Source organism: Lissotriton helveticus, chromosome 3_1 (genome assembly GCF_964261635.1).
Source record: "Lissotriton helveticus chromosome 3_1, aLisHel1.1, whole genome shotgun sequence".
NCBI classification, from domain to species: Eukaryota; Metazoa; Chordata; class Amphibia; order Caudata; family Salamandridae; genus Lissotriton; species Lissotriton helveticus.
In genome coordinates this window covers 671,442,823-671,467,679 of record NC_136061.1, presented here as the reverse complement: position 1 = coordinate 671,467,679, position 24,857 = coordinate 671,442,823, and positions in this window count along the sequence as shown.

Genomic DNA, 24,857 nt, shown 5'->3' with positions numbered 1-24,857 from the left:
TATGACGGATTTATCCTCTTTATTTAAAAAACCCTGATCAGTTTCATAAAAAATTGCTTCAAAGTGGATTAACCAATCCGCTGGGGTCACTACCATATACATTTTTACTGATTGGACATCTTTAAAGAAAGGTTGATCCAATGTTTTCCAAAAAAGGGCCGAATCTTTAAGATCGGCAGCTTTGATCAGATTCTCCCAATCATTATCCCTAATCTCCGAGTTTCTTCGGGTAAGGGCTTCTTTATATGACTTCCGTAGGATACTGTCCTCCTCCATATTACGCCAGATGTTTTTATTGCAGACTTTAAATCTCTATTTAATCTAGAGCATTGATTATCAAACCATCTTGGGGAATGCGAAACATCTGTTTTAGGATTCTTTCGCAAATTATCAGAAATTGCAGTAGAAATACTTTAAAAAGCCTTAACTATGTCCATACTATTTGAGGAATTATCAGGGCAGGTTAAAACATGATCATTAATTTTTAATAGGATCCTATTTGTAAAAGCTTCTGGGTCAACGGCAGCCCATTTGATTGAGATCCCATTCTCGCCCTGTGTCTTTATATCCATAGCATGGGTACTTGCTTCCGGTTGTTTTAAAAAGGGAGATTTTAAGGTTATCAGCACAGGATGATGATCATTCAATAAACTTGGGGAGACAAAAAATTCAGCTATTAGGGACCGAAGGCTTATTGAGGTGATAAAGTGATCAATACATGAGGATGATCTTACTCCTTCAAAGGTGTAAATATTACCCCTATCCTCACGTCCGCTCCTTTTATAGCCCTACCTGCCTTTGAGGGGATAGCATTTGTTGAAATCGTCTTAAACCCGTTTACGATGAAATTATCTGTGAGCCAAGTCTCTTGTAATAAAACCACATCGCAGAGTTGGATGCTTGTAAGCCAATTTACATCCTGCAGTTTATGCCTAGCCCCAGCAACATTCCATGTCATTATATGGAGGCATTCGTTCTGAGGATAGCTAGAAGGATCCGTCTCAACTTCTGTGACAGACCCTTTCTTGCAACTATCAGTGCTAGCCTCCCTAGCTTTAGTTATCTGACTCATACTCCTCCCTGCATAGTTTAATGTATCTAGCTGGGTAGGCAAGTTAATCGCAGGAGAAGAGGGAGACCGAACGATGATGTTCTCCAACAGTGGGGGACTTAGAGGTTGTAGTCAATCACAACCATCTAGACCGGACAATGTGGCAAATCTGTTAACTAGATTTAGAAAGGGTGGTCTCTTGGTAGGACCCTACAGTGCTCTCCGGTAAATCCGGTTGACCACCCTTTCCAAATAAAATGGCGTCTATAAAAAAACCCTAATGGCAAAAGAGAGATCTTACTGAAATGATCCTCTAAATTAATACTCCCTATACGGTCCAGCAGAAATCTCACAACCTGCTCGTTATTAAAGTTGGCAACTATGCAGTCCCCTCTCAAGTCCTTCCTAGAATGTCCTATCCAAGCATAACATCTAGCCATGATCATCTGATTACAGATGTTCTAATCCCAAACCCCGACATGCTCCAATTTAGTTGTGAGCCACTACATAGTTTTGGCCATCAGCTGATCTGTAGTTTCTAACTGTCCTTCCTGTGAAACTGGGATATTCCGCAAGATCACTGCCAAAGGGGCAGCAGCTGGAGGAAGATGCAAGACCTGAGAGCCCTCCAAGGCTAGACTATTATCCACACCCTCAAACGTCTGCTGCGGTTTTCGACGCTGAGGCCCCGATATCAAGCTTGGTGCTTTATCACCCACAGTCCCCACACATGGACCACTTTCCTCCCCTTCCTGACTACAAAAGCTAGCCTGAGTAGGGCCACTAAGATTAACCCCTTGCTCAACCCTTTTAACACCCACATGCACTAAACCAACATCATGATTACCCACAACATCCTCATTCATCCCAGGTACCGACGATGTTGAGGGTATTTGCCTCGCTACGAGAGATTTAGGAGGAATGGAGTTCCCAAGTACCACGTTGCTTAGCTCATTAGATGTATTAACCATTAACCTATTTCTAGAGGCTAAAAAACCCTCTAGGTTAGAAAGGTTATTCATAACCTTCAGTTCAAAATCGGTTAATCCTTCCTCAATTTTAGAGAGCCTATGCATTATTGGAGACCGAGATGATGCAATTAAATTACCCAATTTGGACCACATAACATCATTGACTTTGTCAGGGGAATCGCCTAGAAGATCTAAAGTCGAGTCCGGTGGCAAACTTGGCTGTGAAAACACCGTTGTTAGAGATGGCGATGCTACAGTTTCTCCATTTTTATTAATCTTTTAAATTTTTGCCAGTTTGTCTCTGTGGGCCCCCTCCCCGCTTCCTCTTTTGTGAAGAGTCTGAGGGTACGGCAGAGGAGTTAGTTTTACCATGAGGTCCAGATCTTGTAGCAATACTTGGGGGTGGACTGCTTCGGGTATTTACAGTAACCGTCGCAACCAGTTCAACAGATGACGTAATATTATGTGTTCCCTGTCCGCCTTGTTTTTCCGATGGTTCATTTTGAGACAATCCAGGGTCACTTACCATGACGGGAGAATCAGGAACTGCAACCAAGGAGCAATCAGGGGTACGAGCACAAGCCAGGGCGCCCAGAGAGGATCGTTTAGCTGTTTGTAGATCAAGAGACTCACGACGCTCTGTCAGTGCTATCTCCTGAGCAAGGACAGAGATGGCTCTAATTAAAAACTGATCCAAAGTCCCCACCACGCTGCCAGAGGGCTGTGCAGATCTTCCCTTGCCCTCACGCCAATTCATCCTCACTAAGCTTCTGAAATGATGGGAGGTCAAAAAAACAACTTAATAAATTCCACCTTCCCAATTAATAACACTTTTCCCTAGACCAACCGTATGTCAAATTGAAATGACCTTCTGATTATGACTGGCTTTTGTGAGTGAGCCTGGCCTCATCCGGTCTCTAACGGGCTCAAACAGGCCCGCCCTTGGCCTGGCCCGCGCCCGCCAAGAGGGAGCCGCAAGCACCTTTATGCGCCTCCGGGCGTGAGAGAATGGCGGCGGCGCCTCCTGGCGGGGTAATCAGGCAAAGCAGTGTGGGCTCTGAAGTCCAGTAAAGCGGTTCCTGCGAAGCGGGAGCCGCGAGCACCTTTATGCACCTCCGGGTGCGAGAGAATGGCGGCGGCGCCTCTTGGCGCGGAAAGCAGCGTGGGCTCTAAAGTCCAGTAAATGTACTCACATAGAAATCTACATGCTAGTCAATCTTTTCTAAGTCTACACATATACTTTATGCACAGTAGCACTAGGGTTTCCTTACTCTTCATTTTCTTTTGAGAATCCCATTTTTCCTTGAACATGTTTAAATGTTTGGAAATATTGTGAAGCAAGTGGAAGAAGTAACATTTGAAAAACATGTTTCACTGTTGAGTAATCTCATCTATGCCATCTCCGAAATTCCTTCCTATTCCCACTCTGGAAATAAAATTTATTCCACCTCTTGTTAGAAGTGTATCTTAAATTGTTCCCCGAGTGGTGATCGGCAGAGAAAGTGTTTGTGGACAGTTACAAACTCACAAGTTTGCAGGCACACGTAAACTTTGTAAGGCAATAAAGCCCTTAAAATTTCTCTACATACCCACATAAAAATATTTATTCACATAGATATCTGTAAGTTTTTAAATCTTTTTCCAAGTGTACACATGTACTTTGTGCGCATTAGCACTTTGTCTTTCTTGGAATTGAGATAAATGTATGCCATATAGACCAGGCCATTACATAGCCATATTTGTGATGGATAGGTACACATATTTCCAAGATAAAATGCAATGTAGTTCTCTTTGAGTTACACATTTGTAATATAGTGCTTAATCTGAAAGGCACTTAGTGTTAAAGGAATAATGATAATATGGTACTCTTAATGATGGATAAATTAACATGAACTTTTTCAATACAACATGACGTGAGCATCGATGACACTATCAAGACCATGCACACAATCCACTCAGGCTCTCCGTCAGACCCATTCCCGCATCACGCCTTCAACAGAGCAAGCAGCTTCATCGCACCCCACCTGCGCAACGTCATCAATCTCTCCCTCGAGACCGCTACCTTCCCAGAGATCTGGAAGCACGCCGAGAACAACGACCTAATCAAACAAGCATTTGCAATGCAATAGGTCTCGCATTAGGAAAGTTTGAGCTATTGGTATTGTAAATGACAAATTTTGTATTTATGTGTTGGTTTTGAAAATAGCTAAATTAATAGCTTTGTCATTTACAATGCCAATAGTTTTAGCTTTCGCAAATGTGACACCTATAGCATTTGTAATGCAATATGTGCTGTATTTATGTGACTTAGATGTATTGAAATTACAAATAACAAAGGCATTTTTTTTTAAAATAATTAATACTTAAATAAAAGTTATTGTAATTTATAATGGCAATAGCTTAAACTTGTGTAAATAACTTGTGAAGAATATGTTTGTGACATTTGTAACATTTGTAATAAAGCTTGAAACATGGAGAGAACATATTTGAACCAGTTGTTGCTGAATGGTTGCACAGATTGATGCTGTGTTAGCGCATAGTGATGTTGCGGTATCCCTGAGTGATGATGCATCAGGGGGGTGCTGAGTGATGCGGTGGTGATGCGATAGATAGAGTGAGTGCGATAGATAGATAGAGGGAGGGCAATAGATAAAGGGAGGGAGGGCAATAGATAGAAGCAGGGAGGGTGATAGTGGGAGGGCGATAGATAGATAGATAGATAGAGGGAGGGCGATAGATAGATAGAGGGAGGGCGATAGATAGAGTGAGGGAGGGCGATAGATAGAGTGAGGGCGATAGATAGATATTTTATTTATTTATAAAGTTTTATATTGCGCGAACTGGACAATGGATAGAGTGAGGTTGATAGATAGAGTGAGGTCGATAGATAGATAGAGTGAGGGTGATAGATAGATAGAGGGCGATAGATAGAGTGAGGGCGATAGAGAGAGTGAGGGCGATAAATAGATACAACACCAGGGATAGTCTGGGACGCTTTTAAAGCTAGCGTAAGAGGGGAAACCCTGAGCTTTGTCATTAAGACACAGAGAGTATCAAAAGCAAGCGCATTGGCAGGCGAGACCTAAAAACCTAAGGCAGACCCAAGAGACCTCAAGAACTTCCGGCCCATCTCTCTGCTCCCCTTCCCAGCCAAGGTCATCGAGAAAGCCGTTAACAGGCAGCTAACCCGATACCTCGAAGAAAACAGAACCCGGACCCTTCCCAGTCAGGGTTCCGCAGCAACCACAGCACAGAGACTGCCCTCATCGCCACCACCGACGACATCAGGACCCTGCTGGACAATGGCGAGACCACAGCACTCATCCTCCTAGACCTTTCTGCCGCCTTCGACACCATCTGCCATCGCACACTACGCGCACGCCTCCACGCCGCAGGGATCCGAGACAAGGCTCTGGATTGGATCACCTCCTTCCTCTCCTGCAGAACCCAGAGCGTCCGCCTCCCCCATTCCATTCCAAAGCCTCCGAGATCATCTGCGGTGTACCCCAGGGATCCTCCCTCAGCCCGACGCTGTTCAACATTTACATGGTTCCGCTCGCACACGTAGCCCGACAGCACGACCTCAACATAATCTCCTACGCCGACGACACTCAGCTGATCCTCTCCCTCACCAAGGACCCCATCACCGCCAAAGCCAACCTCCACGAAGGAATGAAGGCCGTCGCCGACTGGATGAAGACCAGCCGTCTGAAGCTGAACTCGGACAAGACGGAGGTCCTCATCCTCAGCTCCAACCCTTCAGCTGGGACGACTCCTGGTGGTTGACGGCACTGGGGGCAGCCCCGACACCCACGGACCACGCACGCAAGCTGGGAATCATCCACCACTCAACGCTGTCAATGACCAAGCAAGTCAACGCCGGCTCCTCCTCCTGCTTCAACACCCTCTGCATGCTCCGCAAGATCTACGGATGGATCCCGACAGATGCAAAAAAGACAGTCACCCAGGCCCTCGTCAGCAGCAGACTCGATTACGGAAACGCCCTCTACATGGGAGCCCCGACCAAGCTCATCAAACGACTACAACGTATCCAAAATGCCTCGGCACAACTGATCCTTGACGTACCACGCAACGGTCACATCACTCCCCACCTGAGAAACCTGCACTGGCTCCCCGTCAACAAGAGAATATCCTTCAAGCTCCTCATCCACGCACACAAGGCACTCCACAAGACCGGCCCAGCCTACCTCAACAGACGGCTCTCCTTCTACTACCTTAACCACCAGCTCCGCTCAGCCGACCTCTCACTCGCCATCATCCCGTGCATCCAAAGAACAACCACCGGTGAGAGATCCTTCTCCCACCTCGCCGCCAAGACATGGAATACCCTCCCACCGAACCTACGACAGACCCAAGACCTGCTGACCTTCAGGAGGGTACTTAAGACCTGGTTGTTCGATCAGTAGCGCCCCCCCAGCGCCTTCAGACCCTCACAGGTATGTAGTACGCATTACAAATGATTGATTGATTGATTGATTGATGTGACTCTGTGATAGAAGAAGCACACATGTCAAAAATGCACCAAAATGTGGTCCTCATTGTGTTGGATAAAAACACACAATTGTGACACACATCTTTATACAATCCTCATTGTGATGGGAAAAACACCAATCTCTGTAATAGGCAGCATAATATTTCTTGTGATAGATAAAGGCACACAAACCTGTTGTACAGAATTTAATATGGTTCTTAGTTACACCACTGCCTATCGGACCATAGGTCACATTTAAATAGGAGCTATTGTAAAGCACCAAAGAGCACAATCTTGTGACACACAGTATGAAATGGTTTTCAGTGTCCAGAACAAACGTTCATATGCTTGAAACATATAAAGTCGTGGCAGTGTGTATTACACGCTTAAAATATCAACACAAAACTGTAACATGCGTCATGATGTGCTCCTTTTTGCAATGGATAAAAGCTCACATGCTATACACATGGTCACATCAATTGCATAACACAATGCAGTCTTCATTGTGATGGATGAAAATATGTGTGAGATGTTGTTTTCAGAGTGAGGTGTTATAGCGCAGAGTTAAAACACGCACTGTGATGTAATTCATATTCATTGACAACAGAGGGGACCAGTCTCTCACAGGAATGCACATGCAATGAGGAACAGGTTTGTTTCTATTAGGTATCTTAAGACATCTAGTGCTTGATGCACATGATGAACTCAAATGAATTTGTAGCTGTGTCACAGGCTCGAGGATGACTTATTGGAGGAGATTCCATACTCCCCGGTGACTAGGGTGAATGAGGCACTCTTCCTCTGTGTGCAGGCTTTTTCTCCGGTCTGTCCCTTTAAGGAACAAGACTCTGACACCCAAGAAGAAGGCGGTCAGCAAGTCCGGATGACGTCTCTGCCCCTTACCAATGGGAAGAGAGAGCCCCGCTGATGAAAGCGGAAATGGATGTTGGAACGGATGCTGAGGAAGAAGTGAGACCTGAAGAACGCGGAGAGAGCCAGGTGAACCAGAGCGCTTGGAGGAGAAATGGGACCTCATCGCCTGCAACAAGTGGGGAGGTAACCCCTGCAGAGGAGGAGTCGCCAGGAGGCCAACCGTTTCACGCTTCGCTCTGCCACGCTCTAGGAGGAATGTGACTGAACAAGATACAGTCCGGCTGCGGGCTGCTCACGGGCACTGGGCTGGAAGGCAGCAAAGTAAGTAGAGGGCACACCTCTGCTAAACCGATGGGTTAACCGGACTACACTTGGTGGTGGTGGCTTCTTTGAGTGTGGTGATAGTCCCTGCACTGGCCCTCTACACTTCTACATATTGTCGATGTCCCGACGTTCACCGGTGGTTTTCTTATTTTCTTACCGAGGGACATACAAGTCCATGACTGACCTGGTGGCCTCATAAGAGGAAGAACGGAAGCAGTATTCATACCTAACCTCTACTAGCTGTGTAAACAGATGCACTAGGACGTGAAAAATAAAAACATATTCAAACCATACCTAATAAAAGGGATAAAAGAACCAAGTCGCACGTTGATTCCTACCGGGGCTTAACCCCTTCCTTGACGACCCGGTGACAAAAATATAATGTAATATAATCCTATTTGTGATTGAAAGAAGTTTATTCTTGGCAACAGTAGTTTAGATAATAGCACAACTTTGCAACAGACCCAGTGGCATGGTCATTGCTGTGATGGGAAAAAGCTAAGATATGTAATACACAACATTACACGGTCCTCGTTGTGATGAATAGCAAAAACCATTCGTGACACACACTACAATGTGATCCCAAGTAAAATAATAGTAGCACACTTATATAACACAAAATAAAACCTGTAACACTCAAAACTAAGGTCATTATGCAGGAAATGAGCAATCTACTGGCATGATTGGGATTGTGACCCTGATGTGATACAAATAGCAACATACCTTAAGGCTTCTAGATCCTCTTCAATTCACAATACAAAGTGCTATATTTATTGTCATTGATTATTAGTGTGCTTGGATTACACGAGCATGCTGTTTTTTTTATTTGCAAAGGTTCTCTTGATTATTCTTAATATGCTTCTGCAGTAGCAGTATTTCATTATTTCTCATTTTCTTTTGAGAACATAATTTTTCCTTGAATAAGCATGAATGTAAAAAAAATGTGAACTATGTAGAATCAAGTAGAAGTAGTTAAATATTTCCTTTCTGCATGCATATTTGCCTGTTGAGTGATCCCTTCATCTATGCCATCTCCAATTTTTATTCTGATTCCTTCCGCTTCCCACTCTGAAACCCCATTATTCCGGCACTTATTAGAAGTGAATCTCAGATTGTTCCCTGGGTGGGAATGGGCTGAAGAAATGTTTGTGGACAGTTACAAAGTAACACATTTGCAGGCACACAAGTACTTTGCAGAGCACTAAAGCCCATGAAGATCACTATCCACACACACACAAATATTTACTCACATACAATAGTCGTCTTTTTCAAATTGAACATGTATATTTGTGCATATTAGCCCTTGGGCTATTCAGTACTGGAGATAAATGCTTTTCTATTGACCAGGCCTATATATAGCCGTCATTGTGATGGATAAGTGTCCACATTTCTATGATACAATACAATGTAATTTTATTTAGTTCCATAAGATCCATAAGATCATACACATTGGTAATATACAGCATTATGTTATAGGAGCTTTCTGTTAAAGTAATAAGTGATAATACTAAATCACATTAATGTGGTACTTTTTACGATGTCTAAAATAACATGAACCTGTTCAGTACAACATGATATTACTGCGATAGAAGCAGCACACATGTCTAGAATGGCCCAAAATGTGGTCCTCACTGCGTTTGATAAAAGACACAATTGTGACACACATCTTGATACGGTCCTCATTGTGATGAATAAAATCACTTACCTCTGTAATAGGCTCCATAATAGTTCCTGTGTCAGATAAAGGCACACAACATTAGCCCTAGGGCCTTTTTGTGATGGAGATAAATTCATGTCCTATGTAACAGGTCTGTATAGAGCCATAATTGTGATGGATAAGTGGATAAGTACACACATTTCCAAGATAAAATACAATGTAGCTTTTTTTGAGCTACCCAAGATGATGCACCCTACAAAAACACAGCATAATGTTAAAGCAGCTTACTGTTAAAGGAGCTTTCTGTTAAAGGAATATGCAATAACACTAAATCACATTAATGTAGTGTTTTAATGATAGCTACATTAACATGAACTTGATCAATGCAACATGGTATGACTCTGTGACAGAAGAAGCACACAAGCCTAAAATACACTAAAATGTGGTCCTCATTGTGTTGGATAAAAACACACAATTGTGACACAAAACTTGATATGGTCCTCCTTGTGATGGAGAAAAAAAACAACCATAGTAATAGGCAGCATATTTCCTCTGGCAGACAAAGGCACTCAAACCTGTCTCACACAATTTAATATGGTCCTCAGTTTAACCCTTAAAGTGAACATAGGCTGAGGGAGAGGGGGGTGAATACCACTGAGGAGTTGCCTGCGGGGTGCATGACATGAGACCTGGCCTGTATTCCTCACGAGTCTCGTAATATGCTGCTCAATATGCTACATGTACTTCCTTGTTTTCAGATGTTGTCCTATTCCGTGATGCGCCATAATGAGTCAGTCGATCCGTATACAACTGTTTTTAATGATGCCTGCGTGGGGGGTTTTGTCTTTTGTATTTTACAAAATTGGAAATAAAGTTTAAAAAACAAAAAGAAAAAGTGAACATAGGAGCATAATCTCAAAATCTCAACACAATTCTGTAACATGCGCCATGATGTGCCCTTTTACTGCAATACATAAAAGCTCACATGCTATACACATGGTCACATGAATATTCACCTACCATGATGTAGTCCTCATTCTGATGGATAAAAACATGCACTTGATTTTTTTCTTTCAGAGTGCAGTGTAATAGCACACAGAGTAAAACATGCAGTGTGATGCTGTAATGAGTTTGATGGACTACAATTCATAAACAATTCATATTTACCGACAACATAGGGAACCAGTCTCTCACTGGAATGCAGTCTTAATGAGGAACAGGTCTGTTTCTATGAAGTATCTTAAGGCAGCCTTATGATGGTATGCAAGCACATCACAAATTCTCGTCAATGAATTACAAATGAAGAGGTAAACCATCAGGCAGTTTTAGTGCACTGAATGATATTGCCCTCTTGGTGATGGTTAAAGCATGCATCTTTGTAAAACAGTGCATGAGATTGTCCTCTGTTATACATAGATACTGTCTCATATTACTAACAGACAGCATGATGTGCTACTTAATGTGATGTATCAAGGCAAACAATCTTGTAACACTTCAAGGCATCTAGTGATCATTGTACTTAATAAACCACATTAAATTGTAATATACTATGTAATATAATCCTATATGTGATGGAAAGAAGTTCATTCTTGGTAACAGTAGTTTAGATAATAGCACAACTCTGCAACAGGCCTAGTGGTATCGTCCTCGCAGTGCTAGGAAAAAGCTCAGATATGTAACACACAATATCATACGGTCCTCGTTGCGATGGATAAAAACAAACAATTGTGATGCACACCAAGACTTGATTCAAAGTATAATAGTAGCTCACTTATAATAGGCTTATTTACAACAAGGGGTGGTGATGGACAGAGTCTCTGAATTAAGCAGAGTACTCTCACCCAGTCAAGAGATCAGGGCTAGATCCAACACCGTTTTTTAGCTCATTGCACCATCCCAGTTTCAGAACCTGGCTGTATGCAAATTAGTCTGTCCCTGGCCCAGTGCATCAAGGTAGTTTGGTCTGCCCTGTTCCCATGATGCACTGGGCCAGGGACAGACTAATTTGCATATAGCCAGGTTCTGAGCTGGGATGGGGCAGTGAGATAAATAACGGTGATGGATCAAGCCCTGATCTTTGGACTGGGTAAGAGTGGTCTGCTTAATTCAGACACTCTGTTCATCACCACCCCCTTTTCTGTATCGTTTTTGGCCACTATAGGTGTGGCAGGGTATACTCAGACATGAGTCCCTTTCTCACTGCTCCATCAGGATTCAAGCAAGCCGGGCCGAAGAGGCTGAAATGCCAGAAACCGGTCCCCGGTAGCTTGTCTCCTTTCTGGTGAAGAATTGGCTTGGTAGTTTGGTCTGCCCTGTTCCCATGATGCACTGGGCCAGGGACAGACTAATTTGCATATAGCCAGGTTCTGAGCTGGGATGGGGCAGTGAGATAAATAACGGTGATGGATCAAGCCCTGATCTTTGGACTGGGTAAGAGTGGTCTGCTTAATTCAGACACTCTGTTCATCACCACCCCCTTTTCTGTATCGTTTTTGGCCACTATAGGTGTGGCAGGGTATACTCAGACATGAGTCCCTTTCTCACTGCTCCATCAGGATTCAAGCAAGCCGGGCCGAAGAGGCTGAAATGCCAGAAACCGGTCCCCGGTAGCTTGTCTCCTTTCTGGTGAAGAATTGGCTTGGTAGTTTGGTCTGCCCTGTTCCCATGATGCACTGGGCCAGGGACAGACTAATTTGCATATAGCCAGGTTCTGAGCTGGGATGGGGCAGTGAGATAAATAACGGTGATGGATCAAGCCCTGATCTTTGGACTGGGTAAGAGTGGTCTGCTTAATTCAGACACTCTGTTCATCACCACCCCCTTTTCTGTATCGTTTTTGGCCACTATAGGTGTGGCAGGGTATACTCAGACATGAGTCCCTTTCTCACTGCTCCATCAGGATTCAAGCAAGCCGGGCCGAAGAGGCTGAAATGCCAGAAACCGGTCCCCGGTAGCTTGTCTCCTTTCTGGTGAAGAATTGGCTTGGAAGTTTGGTCTGCCCTGTTCCCATGATGCACTGGGCCAGGGACAGACTAATTTGCATATAGCCAGGTTCTGAGCTGGGATGGGGCAGTGAGATAAATAACGGTGATGGATCAAGCCCTGATCTTTGGACTGGGTAAGAGTGGTCTGCTTAATTCAGACACTCTGTTCATCACCACCCCCTTTTCTGTATCGTTTTTGGCCACTATAGGTGTGGCAGGGTATACTCAGACATGAGTCCCTTTCTCACTGCTCCATCAGGATTCAAGCAAGCCGGGCCGAAGAGGCTGAAATGCCAGAAACCGGTCCCCGGTAGCTTGTCTCCTTTCTGGTGAAGAATTGGCTTGGTAGTTTGGTCTGCCCTGTTCCCATGATGCACTGGGCCAGGGACAGACTAATTTGCATATAGCCAGGTTCTGAGCTGGGATGGGGCAGTGAGATAAATAACGGTGATGGATCAAGCCCTGATCTTTGGACTGGGTAAGAGTGGTCTGCTTAATTCAGACACTCTGTTCATCACCACCCCCTTTTCTGTATCGTTTTTGGCCACTATAGGTGTGGCAGGGTATACTCAGACATGAGTCCCTTTCTCACTGCTCCATCAGGATTCAAGCAAGCCGGGCCGAAGAGGCTGAAATGCCAGAAACCGGTCCCCGGTAGCTTGTCTCCTTTCTGGTGAAGAATTGGCTTGGTAGTTTGGTCTGCCCTGTTCCCATGATGCACTGGGCCAGGGACAGACTAATTTGCATATAGCCAGGTTCTGAGCTGGGATGGGGCAGTGAGATAAATAACGGTGATGGATCAAGCCCTGATCTTTGGACTGGGTAAGAGTGGTCTGCTTAATTCAGACACTCTGTTCATCACCACCCCCTTTTCTGTATCGTTTTTGGCCACTATAGGTGTGGCAGGGTATACTCAGACATGAGTCCCTTTCTCACTGCTCCATCAGGATTCAAGCAAGCCGGGCCGAAGAGGCTGAAATGCCAGAAACCGGTCCCCGGTAGCTTGTCTCCTTTCTGGTGAAGAATTGGCTTGGTAGTTTGGTCTGCCCTGTTCCCATGATGCACTGGGCCAGGGACAGACTAATTTGCATATAGCCAGGTTCTGAGCTGGGATGGGGCAGTGAGATAAATAACGGTGATGGATCAAGCCCTGATCTTTGGACTGGGTAAGAGTGGTCTGCTTAATTCAGACACTCTGTTCATCACCACCCCCTTTTCTGTATCGTTTTTGGCCACTATAGGTGTGGCAGGGTATACTCAGACATGAGTCCCTTTCTCACTGCTCCATCAGGATTCAAGCAAGCCGGGCCGAAGAGGCTGAAATGCCAGAAACCGGTCCCCGGTAGCTTGTCTCCTTTCTGGTGAAGAATTGGCTTGGTAGTTTGGTCTGCCCTGTTCCCATGATGCACTGGGCCAGGGACAGACTAATTTGCATATAGCCAGGTTCTGAGCTGGGATGGGGCAGTGAGATAAATAACGGTGATGGATCAAGCCCTGATCTTTGGACTGGGTAAGAGTGGTCTGCTTAATTCAGACACTCTGTTCATCACCACCCCCTTTTCTGTATCGTTTTTGGCCACTATAGGTGTGGCAGGGTATACTCAGACATGAGTCCCTTTCTCACTGCTCCATCAGGATTCAAGCAAGCCGGGCCGAAGAGGCTGAAATGCCAGAAACCGGTCCCCGGTAGCTTGTCTCCTTTCTGGTGAAGAATTGGCTTGGTAGTTTGGTCTGCCCTGTTCCCATGATGCACTGGGCCAGGGACAGACTAATTTGCATATAGCCAGGTTCTGAGCTGGGATAGGGCAGTGAGATAAATAACGGTGATGGATCAAGCCCTGATCTTTGGACTGGGTAAGAGTGGTCTGCTTAATTCAGACACTCTGTTCATCACCACCCCCTTTTCTGTATCACTTATAATAGGCAGCATATTTCCTCTGGCAGATGAAGGCACTCAAACCTGTCTCACTCAATTTAATATGGTCCTCAGTTCCACCCTTCACTGCTCCACTTTCAAACTCTACGATCCTAATGACATCACCAAAACATTAGCAACCACCAAACTCAACAACCATTTCAATGACCCAGTCCCCTCAAGTTGCCTTCCCCACATCTACCAAGTCATCTCCCCTCTCTGGACCAAAATCATCAACGCCTCGCTAGTGCAAGGGCACATACAGGACTGCCTAAAAACAGGCCAGGTCACCCCTATACTAAAGAAACCAACAGCTAACTCTTCCGACCCCAAACAAATTCGGCCCATAACCAACATTCCCATGCTAGCCAAGGTCCTGGAAAAATGTGTTCAACAACAACTGAACCAACACATCACGGACTTCAACCTTCTGAACACCCACCGATCGGGTTTCAGACCCGGCCATAGCACAGAAACAGCCATTTTACAAATAGTGGACGACGAAAAAAATCTAAAAAGACTGGAAAATAGGCTCAGTCCTTCAATGGCTCAAATCCTTTCTGGAAAACAGAACGCAATCTTTCATGGTGAACTAAAATCTATCGTGCTCCTCACCGAACCCTCTGGGTGTACCACAAGGCTCTACCCTATCCCCCACCCTATTCAACCAATATGTCGAACCGCTAACCAAACTACTACAGCAGGTAAACATAGCCTACCACATGTACGCGGATGACACTCAACTCTACATCAAGATCTCCTCCATTGAAGACATAATATCAATGAACATGGCACTCAAAAAGACCGTCCACTGGCTAACAACCAACTTCCTCAAGCTAAACTCACAAAAAACTGAATTTCTTCTAATCTCCCCCCTAATAATTCCCAGGAGAAAAAGGAATGGTTCAAGTTGATCACTGCACTTAACTGCATGCCAACTCTGGTCGACTCCACCAAATCACTTGGAATTACACTTGATAAGAACCTTAAAATGCAAGCACATATCAACCTGTTAGCTAAAAACGCAAGCTTTCACCTCAACTATCTCAGGAAAATGAAACCTTTCATCGAGAACCCGGACCTCAAAACTGCTGTTTAGTCCTTAGTCATATCAAGGCTGGAGTATGGATGCACCACCCTCGTGGGACTTCCCAAAATCTCAACCGCCCCATTAAAAGCCTGTATCAACGCCGCAGCTAGACTCCTAACAGGATCCAGAAAATTTTATCACATATCACCACACCTGAAAACACTCAACTGGCTTCCCTTTGAAGCTAGAATCCACCTAAAAATGGGATGCATCACTCACAAAGCACTTCACCACAATACTCCCCCGTACCTATCGTAAAAACTGACCTTATCTGGAGGATTCAGACGTTCTAGGAGTGGTAACAATCTACTCCTGAAACCCTCATGCTTCAGAAAGAAAAAAAACCCTGACAGAGCATTCTCCGGAGCAGCATCAAGAATATGGTGCTCGCTTCCTCCCCACATCAGAAAAATCTCCTCTACTTTTCTGTTAAAAAAAGAAGCAAAATCATTCCTTATATGTTCAATTCCTCCCATAAACTATCACATGGACCTTTTCCAGATGTACTCCGTATAGTTGCCCCCTCTTTCCCTCGAAAGACACCTTCGCTGCTCTCGACTCGTTGCTAGAAATACTGTTAAGCCTGCGACATTACGAACTTTGTAAAATAATTCGATCTTATGTATGCTATTCGTTTTGCAATCTGTCCTATTTCGTATTGTGCCCCCATTGTAAAGCGCTCTGATAACCTTCGCTGGGTCTGCTCCGCACTATAGAAAACTCTAAAAATAAAATAAAATAAAAATAAAAATGTGCCCTTTTTTGCAATACATAAAAGCTCACATGCTATACACATGGTCACATGAATATTCGCCTACCACGATGTAGTCCTCATTCTGATGGATAAAAACATGCATGTGATTTTTTTCTTTCAGAGTGCAGTATAATAGCACACAGAGTTAAAACATGCAGTGTGATGCTGTAATGAGTTTGATGTACTACAATTCCTAAACAATTCATATTTACTGACACCAGAGGGGACCAGTCTCTCACTGGAATGCGGTCTTAATGAGGAACAGGTCTGTTTCTATGAAGTATCTTAAGGCAGCCTTATGATGGTATGCAAGCACATCACAAATTCTCTGCAATGAATTACAAATGAAGAGGTAAACCATCAGGCAGTTTTAGTACACTGAATGATATTGCCCTCTTGGTGATGGTTAAAGCAGGCACATCTTTGTAAAACAGTGCATGAGATTGTCCTCTGTTATACATAGATACTGTCTCATATTGCTAACAGACAGCATGATGTGCTACTTAATGTGATGTATCAAGGCAAACAATCTTGTAACTTCAAGGTATCTAGTGATCATTGTACTTAATAAACCCACAATAAATTGTAATATACAATTAAATAAAATCCTATATGTGATGGAAAGAAGTTCATTCTTGGTAACAGTAGTTTAGATAATAGCACATCTCTGCAACAGGCCTAGTGGTGTCGTCCTCACAGTGCTAGGAAAAAGCTCAGATATGTAACACACAATATCATACGGTCCTCGTTGCGATCTATAAAAACAAACAATTGTGATGCACACCAAGACTTGATTCAAAGTAAAATAGTAGCTCACTTATATAACACCCTAAAACACCTGTAACATTCCAAGTTATGGTTATTGTGCAGGGTATGAGCAAAGCACTGGAAAGATTGTGATTGTGACCCTGCTGTGATTCATGTAGATAAACACCTTTATACCCCTTCATCATTGGCTCAATTCACAACACCTTGGGCCAGATGTAGGTAATTCCGATTTAACGACTCTTAAATACCGACTCATACCGAATCGGTATTTAAGAGACGGTAAATTGGAAGAAGGCAGATGTAGGTAAAAAATTACCGATTCTGTAAGAGTCTGTATTTACCGATTCTGTAAATACCGAATCGGTATTTCACATTGATTCCTATGGGCCTTGAAGCCCATAGGAATCAATGTGAAATACCGAATCGGTATTTACAGAATCGGTAAATACCGAATCTTGCAAGGGTGCAGGGGGTGTCACTTTGACACCCTCTAGCACCCCAAATACAGGCATGTGTGACATGTGGCACACATACATGCCCTAAGGGCATGTCTGTGTGTCACATTGCACAGGTGTGCATGCACAGATGTGCATGCACACCTGAATTCGTTATTTTACCACCCAATAGGATTGGGTGGTAAAATACCGACTCTGAAGGGCCTGTGGCACTCTTTGGAGTGTCACCTACATATGAATTTACAGAATCGGTATATTTACCGATTCGGTAAAATACCGAAGTGGTAAATTTACTGAATCGGTAAATATACCGATTCTGTAAATTCAGACCCACCTACATCTCAAAAGCCAAATACCGGTCGGTAACGGCCGAAATCGGCCGTTACTGACCGGTATTTCTATACCCACATATGGCCCCAAGTGCTTTGTTTAGTATCATCATTTTGGATTACAGAGCAAGCTGCTTTTTAATTCACAAAGGTTGACTTGTGGACCATTAGCTTATAGCTACAGAGGATGTATTTCAAGGAGTAGTCTTCATTTTCTTTTGAGAATTCCATTTTCCCTTGAACAAGTTTACATGCTTACATTTCTGAAAATATTACAAAGCAAGTAGAAGTAATAACATTTGAAAAACATTTTCCCCTGTCACGTAATCCCTTCAGCTATGCCATTTCCAATTTTTAGTCTGATTCCTTTCACTTCCCATCCTGGAAACAGATTTAATCCGGCACTTGTTTGAAGTGAATCTCAGATTGTTCCCTGGGTGGGAATGGGCTGAAGAATTGTTTGTGGACAGTTACAAAGTAACACATTTGGAGGCACACAAATACTTTGCAGAGCAACAAAGCCCTGTGAAGATCACTATCCACACACACAAAAATGTTTGCTCACATTCAATAGTCATCTTTTTCCAAGTGTACATATATACTTGTTCACATTAGCCTCTGTGCTTTTTTGTGATGGATCGTTTGATGGATGATGCATGTTCTATGGACCAGGCTGTATAGAACCGTCATTGTGAAGTATAAGTGCATGCATTTCCAAGGTACAACACAATATAGTTTTTTTTGTTACTCAAGCTCATACATTTTACTAATACACAGCATAATGTTATACATGCTTTCTGTTAAAGGAATAAGTGATAACACTAATTCACATTTATGTGGTACTTTTAATGATGGCTAAATTAACATGAACTGTTTCAATACAATATTATGTTACTCTGTGATAGAGGAAGCACACTTGTCTAAAATGCACCAAAATGTGTCCTCATTGTGTTGGATAAAAACACACAGTTGTGACACACATCTTGATACGGTCCTCATTGTGATGGATAAAAACACTAACCTCTGTAATAGGCAGCATATTATTTCCTGTGGCAGATAAAGGCACACAACATTAGCCCTTGGGATTTTTTGTGATGGTGATAAATTCATGTCCTATGGACCAGGCCTGCATAGAGCAGTCAGTGTGATGGAAAAATGCATTCATTTCCAAGATAAAATACAATATAGTTTTCTGAGTTACCTAAGATCATACACATGACAACTAAACAGCATATTGTTAAAGCATCTTTCTGTTAAAGGAATATGCAAAAACTATAAATCACATTAATGTGGTATTTTTAATGATAGCTACATTATCATGAACTTGCTCAATGCAACATGATATTTCTCTGTGATAGAAGCACACATGCCTAAAATGCCCCAAAATATGGTCCTCATTGCATTGGATAAAAACATACAATTGTGACACACATCTTGATAAGGTCCTCATTGTGATGGATAAAAACACCAACCTCTCTAATAGGCAGCATATTTCCTCTGGCAGATAAAGGCACTCAAACCTGTCTCACACAATTTAATATGGTCCTCGGTTTAACCCTTAAAATGCACATAGGAGCATAATCTCAATATCTCAACACAATTCTGTAACATGCGTCATGATGTGCCCTTTTTTGCAATACATAAAAGCTCACATGCTATACACATGGTCCCATGAATATTCGCCTCCCACGATGTAGTCCTCATTCTGATGCATAAAAACATGCATGTGATTTTTTTTCTTTCAGAGTGCAGTGTAATAGCACACAGAGTTAAAACATGCAGTGTGATGCTGTTATAAGTTTGACGGACTACTAATCATAAACAATTCATATTTACTGACACCAGAGGGGACCAGTCTCTCACTGGAATGCAGTCTTAATGAGGAACAGGTCTGTTTCTATGAAGTATCTTAAGGCAGCCTTATGATGGTATGCAAGTACATCACAAATTCTCTGCAATGAATTAGAAATGAAGAGGTAAACCATCAGGCAGTTTTAGTGCACTGCATGATATTGCCCTCTTGGTGATGGTTAAAGCATGCACATCTTTGTAAAACAGTGCATGAGATTGTCCTCTGTTATACATAGCTACTGTCTCATATTACTAACAGACATCATGATGTGCTACGTAATGTGATGTATCAAGGGAAACAATCTTGTAACACTTAAAGGCATCTAGTGAACATTGTACTTAATAAACCCACATTAATTTGTAATATACAATGTAATATAATCCTATATGTGATGGAAAGAAGTTCATTCTTGGTAACAGTAGTTTAGAAAATAGCACAACTCTGCAACAGGCGTAGTGGTGTCGTCCTCGCAGTGCTAGAAAAAAGCTCAGATATGTAACACACAATATCATACGGTCCTCGTTGCGATGGATAAAAACAAACAATTGTGATGCACACGAACACTTGATTCAAAGTATAATAGTAGCTCACTTATATAACACCCCAAAACACCTGTAACATTCCAAGCTATGGTCATTGTGCAGGGTATGAGCAATCCACTGGAAAGATTGTGATTGTGACCCTGCTGCGATTCATGTAGACAAACAGCTTCATACCCTTTAATCATTGGCTCAATTCACAACACCAAGTGCTTCGTTTATTATCATCATTTTGGGATACAGAGCAAGCTGCTTTTTAATTCACAAAGGTTGTCTTGTGGACTGTTAGCTTATAGCTAAGGAGGATGTATTTCAAGGAGTACCCTTCATTTTCTTTTGAGAATTCCATTTTCCTTTGAACACGTTTACATGCTTACATTTCTGGAAATATTACAAAGCAAGTAGAAGTAATAACATTTGCAAAACAGTTTCCCCTGTCAAGTAATCCCTTCACCTATGCCATCTTCAATTTTTAGTCTGATTCCTTTCACTTCCCATCCTGGAAACAGATTTAATCCGGCACTTGTCAGAAGTGAATCTCAGATTGTTCCCTGGGTGGGAATGGGTTCAAGAATTGTTTGTGGACAGTTACTAAGTAACACATTTGGAGGCACACAAATACTATACAGAGCAACAAAGCCCTGTGAAGATCACTATCCACACACAAAAAATGTTTGCTCACATTCAATAGTCATCTTTTTCCAAGAGTACATATGTACTTGTTCACATTAGCCTCTGTGCTTTTTTGTGATGGATCGTTCGATGGATGATGCATGTTCTATGGACCAGGCTGTATAGAACCGTCATTGTGACGTATAAGTGCATGCATTTCCAAGGTACAATACAATATAGTTTTTTTTGTTACTCAAGCTCATACATTTTACTAATACACAGCATAATGTTATACATGCTTTCTGTTAAAGGAACAAGTGATAACACTAATTCACATTTATGTGGTACTTTTAATGATGGCTAAATTAACATGAACTGTTTCAATACAAATTTATGTTACTCTGTGATAGAAGAAGCACATTTGTCTAATATGCACCAAAATGTGTCCTCATTGTGTTGGATAAAAACACACAGTTGTGACACACATCTTGATACGGTCCTCATTGTGATGGATAAAAACACTAACCTCTGTAATAGGCAGCATATTATTTCCTGTGGCAGATAAAGGCACACAACATTAGCCCTTGGGATTTTTTTGTGATGGTGATAAATTCATGTCCTATGGACCAGGCCTGCATAGAGCAGTCAGTGTGATGGAAAAATGCATTCATTTCCAAGATAAAATACAATATAGTTTTCTGAGTTACCTAAGATCATACACATGACAACTAAACAGCATATTGTTAAAGCATCTTTCTGTTAAAGGAATATGCAAAAACTATAAATCACATTAATGTGGTATTTTTAATGATAGCTACATTATCATGAACTTGCTCAATGCAACATGATATTTCTCTGTGATAGAAGCACACATGCCTAAAATGCCCCAAAATATGGTCCTCATTGCATTGGACAAAAACATACAATTGTGACACACATCTTGATAAGGTCCTCATTGTGATGGATAAAAACACCAACCTCTCTAATAGGCAGCATATTTCCTCTGGCAGATAAAGGCACTCAAACCTGTCTCACACAATTTAATATGTTCCTCGGTTTAACCCTTAAAGTGCACATAGGAGCATAATCTCAATATCTCAACACAATTCTGTAACATGCGTCATGATGTGCCCTTTTTTGCAATACATAAAAGCTCACATGCTATACACATGGTCCCATGAATATTCGCCTCCCACGATGTAGTCCTCATTCTGATGCATAAAAACATGCATGTGATTTTTTTTCTTTCAGAGTGCAGTGTAATTGCACACAGAGTTAAAACATGCAGTGTGATGCTGTTATGAGTTTGATGGACTACTAATCATAAACAATTCATATTTACTGACACCAGAGGGGACCAGTCTCTCACTGGAATGCAGTCTTAATGAGGAACAGGTCTGTTTCTATGAAGTATCTTAAGGCAGCCTTATGATGGTATGCAAGTACATCACAAATTCTCTGCAATGAATTAGAAATGAAGAGGTAAACCATCAGGCCATTTTAGTGCACTGCATGATATTGCCCTCTTGGTGATGGTTAAAGCATGCACATGTTTGTAAAACAGTGCATGGGATTGTCCTCTGTTATACATAGCTACTGTCTCATATTACTAACAGACATCATGATGTGCTACGTAATGTGATGTATCAAGGGAAACAATCTTGTAACACTTAAAGGCATCTAGTGAACATTGTACTTAATAAACCCACATTATTTTGTAATATACAATGTAATATAATCCTATATGTGATGGAAAGAAGTTCATTCTTGGTAACAGTAGTTTAGAAAATAGCACAACTCTGCAACAGGCGTAGTGGTGTCGTCCTCGCAGTGCTAGAAAAAAGCTCAGATATGTAACACACAATATCATACGGTCCTCGTTGCGATGGATAAAAACAAACAATTGTGATGCACACGAACACTTGATTCAAAGTATAATAGTAGCTCACTTATATAACACCCCAAAACACCTGTAACATTCCAAGCTATGGTCATTGTGCAGGGTATGAGCAATCCACTGGAAAGATTGTGATTGTGACCCTGCTGCGATTCATGTAGACAAACAGCTTCATACCCTTTAATCATTGGCTCAATTCACAACACCAAGTGCTTCGTTTATTATCATCATTTTGGGATACAGAGCAAGCTGCTTTTTAATTCACAAAGGTTGTCTTGTGGACTGTTAGCTTATAGCTAAGGAGGATGTATTTCAAGGAGTACCCTTCATTTTCTTTTGAGAATTCCATTTTCCTTTGAACACGTTTACATGCTTACATTTCTGGAAATATTACAAAGCAAGTGAAGTAATAACAATCGAAAAACATTTTCCCCTGTCAAGTAATCCCTTCACCTATGCCATCTTCAATTTTTAGTCTGATTCCTTTCACTTCCCATCCTGGAAACAGATTTAATCCGGCACTTGTCAGTAGTGAATCTCAGATTGTTCCCTGGGTGGGAATCGATTCAAGAATTGTTTGTGGACAGTTACTAAGTAACACATTTGGAGGCACACAAATACTATACAGAGCAACAAAGCCCTGTGAAGATCACTATCCACACACAAAAAATGTTTGCTCACATTCAATAGTCATCTTTTTCCAAGAGTACATATGTACTTGTTCACATTAGCCTCTGTGCTTTTTTGTGATGGATCGTTCGATGGATGATGCATGTCCTATGGACCAGGCTGTATAGAACCGTCATTGTGTCGTATAAGTGCATGCATTTCCAAGGTACAATACAATATAGTTTTTTGTGTTACTCAAGCTCATACATTTTACTAATACACAGCATAATGTTATACATGCTTTCTGTTAAAGGAATAAGTGATAACACTAATTCACATTAATGTGGTACTTTTAATGATGGCTAAATTAACATGAACTTTTTCAATACAATATTATGTTACTCTGTGATAGAAGAAGCACACTTGTCTAAAATGCACCAAAATGTGTCCTCATTGTGTTGGACAAAAACACACAGTTGTGACACACATCTTGATACGGTCCTCATTGTGATGGATAAAAACACTAACCTCTGTAATAGGCAGCATATTATTTCATGTGGCAGATAAAGGCACACAACATTAGCCCTTGGGATTTGTTGTGATGGTGATAAATTCCTTTCCTACGGACCAGGCCTGCATAGAGCAGTCAGTGTGATGGAAAAATGCATTCATTTCCAAGATAAAATACAATATAGTTTTCTGAGTTACCTAAGATCATACACATGACAACTAAACAGCATATTGTTAAAGCATCTTACTGTTAAAGGAGCTTTCTGTTAAAGGAATATGCGAAAACTATAAATCACATTAATGTGGTATTTTTAATGATAGCTGCATTATCATGAACTTGCTCAATGCAACATGATATTTCTCTGTGATAGAAACACACTTGTCTAAAATGCCCCAAAATATGGTCCTCATTGTGTTGTATAAAAACATACAATTGTGACACACATCTTGATATGGTCCTCATTGTGATGGATAAAAACACCAACCTCTCCAATAGGCAGCATATTTCCTCTGGCAGACAAATGCACACAAACCTGTCTCACACAATGTAATATGATTCTCAGTTTAACCTATAAAGTGCACATAGGAGCATAAGCCCCAGACATATAGGAGCAATTGCAAAGCATAAATGAACACAATGTTGTGACACACAATATGAAGTTGTTTTTAGTGTCCTGAACAGATGTTCATATGATTGATACACTTATAAAGTAGTGGCAGAATCTATAATATGTTAAAAATCTCAACACAATTCTGTAACACGCGCCATGATGTGCCCTTTTTTGCATTACATAAAAGCTTACATGCTATACACATGGTCACATGAATTGCCTACCACAATGTAGTCGTCGTTCTGATCGATGAAAACACTCTTGTGTTTTTGTTTTAGAGTGCAGTATAATAGCACACCGAGTTAAAACATGCAGTGTGATGCTGTAATGAGTTTGATGGACTACAGTTCTTAAACAATTCATATTTATTGACACCAGGGAGGACCAGTCTCTCACTGGAATACAGTCTTAATGAGGAACAGGTCTGTTTCTATGAAGTATCTTAAGACAGCCTTATGATCCTAGGCAAGCACATCACAAATTCTCTGCAATGATTTACAAATGAAGAGGTAAATCAACATGCAGTTTTAGTGCACTGCATGATATTGCCCCACTGGTGATGGT